Source organism: Elaeis guineensis, chromosome 1 (assembly GCF_000442705.2).
Source record: "Elaeis guineensis isolate ETL-2024a chromosome 1, EG11, whole genome shotgun sequence".
Lineage (NCBI taxonomy): Eukaryota > Viridiplantae > Streptophyta > Magnoliopsida > Arecales > Arecaceae > Elaeis > Elaeis guineensis.
This window is the reverse complement of record NC_025993.2, coordinates 156,274,224-156,276,807: the sequence shown is the minus strand read 5'-3', so window position 1 is coordinate 156,276,807 and position 2,584 is coordinate 156,274,224. Positions and strand designations below refer to the sequence as shown.

The 2,584-nt window shown below is 47.6% G+C and overlaps 1 pseudogene; it reads right to left on the bottom strand.

The window, feature by feature from the left end:
- Positions 1-321: 321 nt before the first annotated feature.
- Positions 322-1,977, bottom strand: LOC105039395 (UDP-glycosyltransferase 90A1-like; annotated as a pseudogene).
- Positions 1,978-2,584: the final 607 nt, after the last annotated feature.

Below are 2,584 nucleotides of genomic sequence, written 5' to 3'. Positions count from 1 at the left end.
GTCGATTTATTTAAAAATAAATCTACTAAAAAATAAATGATCTGCAGATCTACTAAAACTTAGAGGATATGTAGAAAAATAAAAATTGATAGATTAATAATGGTGGCTATAGAAAGATGAAAAAGATGATGATGATATTATATTAAAATATTTATAAAAGAAAAAAAAATAAAAATGGGATAGAGAGAAAATGAGTTTTATCATTTTCCTTCCGATTTCATTCAGTGTCTCTTAAAGATTATTTACGCTGGTGTACTAAAGACTCCATAAAAAAAAAAAAAAAATTTAATATAAAATCATGCTAACAAATATTATGATGGATATATCAAAATATTTTTGATCAAAACATAAGCTTGCAAGGACAAAGGTTCTCTTATTAAGAGGGCTCGGCATGTGATATAGTACCAGATGGACGCACGGAAGGCATTCTAGACACCTTGATATCCGACAAGAGCTTCATGCAGCACTCACTGGCGCTGCTGAAGCGATAGTATTCTCGGTTGTTTTTTCAACACAAACCGCGTCGATCATTTTCTCTAGCGTAAGCCATGACTTTCCACCATCCATCGCCTTTCTCGCAGCCTCTGCCCAGTACTTCGCCCTCTCTGCCGTCTCCTTTCCTTTCGCTCCCACCAACAGTTCTCTCACCGATCTCTCTATCTCCTCCGACATCACTGGTCCGTTGGATGTGCCGCCGCTCGGTCGAACCCTCAGCCCAATCTTTAGCTCATCGACAACAAACTTGGCATTGAGCTTCTGCTCGGCCATCATCGGCCACGCCAGGATCGGCACACACGCTCTCCATCACCGAGTTCCATCCGCAGTGGCTGATGAATCCTTTGACGCTCCCATGGTTAAGAATCTCCAGTTGGTTCACCCAGTCCCGAACCACCCTCCCTCTCTCCACCACCCTCTCCTCGAACCCTTCCCGGAGATCCATCGCCTTCGGCCGAACCACCCACAAGAAGTCCAACCAGGATCGCTCCAACCCGCTGGCAATCTGCTGCAACTGGGCCGCAGACATCTCAGCCTGTGTTCCGAAGGCAACGTAGACAACCGGTCGGTTCATGGCCAGCCGCGAGTCCAGCCATTCCATCCACTCAGTCTTATCGGCCGGCGGCGCTGTTTGCCGGGCCAGGCAGAGCGGGCCGATGCACCAGGCTTTCGGTGCTCCCTCCGCGTTCCACCGGTCCACATAAGCCGCCTCCAATTCGTAGAAGGTATTGACCACGACTCCCTGGCTAGCTTGGGTGGCCATCCTTGCCTCCACTACAATGAGCTGGTAACGGGGATCCTTGGGGTCTGGGTCCGGGTCGTCAAAGGGCGGTTCGAGGTCAGACCGGGTGAGCCAAATATGAGGAAAGCCGGGAACCTTGAAGGGCTCATCGTAAGAGGTGACTCCGGCATGTGGCTTGTATACGGACACCAAGTGGCACACCGTCTGGGCAAAGTTGCCCATCCCGTAGAACACCAGCATCGGGATCCCAAACTTGGAGGCGGAGTACTTGGTCCAGCCAAGGAAGGCGTCGAAGATGAGGAGGCTGACCGTCGGCAGGCTGGCAAGGGCTTCCTCGAAGTGAGGCCTCAGGCGCTTGACGGCGTACACGAAGGGTACAAAGAGCGACATGGAGGGAAGGCGGTCGGTACTCTCGACGCCGGCTGGGATGTCGGGGACGTTCTCCGGGAAAGGAAGCTCGACGATGGATGCATCGATGCCGGCGAGGGAGTCGCGGATGAAGGGAGCGTTGAGAGGGGTGGTGAAGAAGGTGAGGGTGGCGAGGCGGCGGCGGTGGAGGAGGTGGGCTAGATGGATGAGAGGGATGATGTGGCCTTTGGACATGAAGGGAAAGACGGCTATGTGAGGGAGAGGGAGGCAAGAAGAGTCCATTGTGTAGCAGGAATATGTTTATCGGCCCATCTTTGCGAGGAATTTATAACCGCAGTAACCTGGTGCATGGTGCGATGCTTCAGTGTTAATTACGAGGAGCAGTCTAAGGAGAAACAGAGAATCATGTACCCAAAAAAAAAAAAAAAAAGAGAATCATGTACCAAAATAAAAAAAATAAAAGGAGAATCAGAGAATCCATTAGTGATTTCCTTGCACCGCCGGTCAGGTTATTTATTGCTTCGTCGAATATATAGCAATAATTAATCGGTTACTTTGCGTGAGGTGCAACATGGGAGCTACGAGTACTGTGTATAGTCAAGTTTGTTACGATATGATCCGGACTCTGGGGTAGTAATATCGTGATTAGATTTGGTTGTAATATGACTCCGTAAGTTGGGATTAGTACATATTTGGTTTTGATGTGGCTAAGAACATACTGAATGTTCCCAGGATCAATATTGTCGTATCTCCGATATTATGATGAGATTTGGTTATATCGCAGATACTTGTATTCCACATGACGCATCTCCATCCTCCGCTTCTATTATTTCCCATGACTGCATTTTCACAAGCTCATAAGCTTTGATGACGACTTTGGATCATGTGCTGAAGCTGCATGTTTTTTTTTTTTTTTTTTTTTGATCATGTGTTTGAAAGTATATCGTTCATTAACATGTGGCATGTGCGTTTCATCAT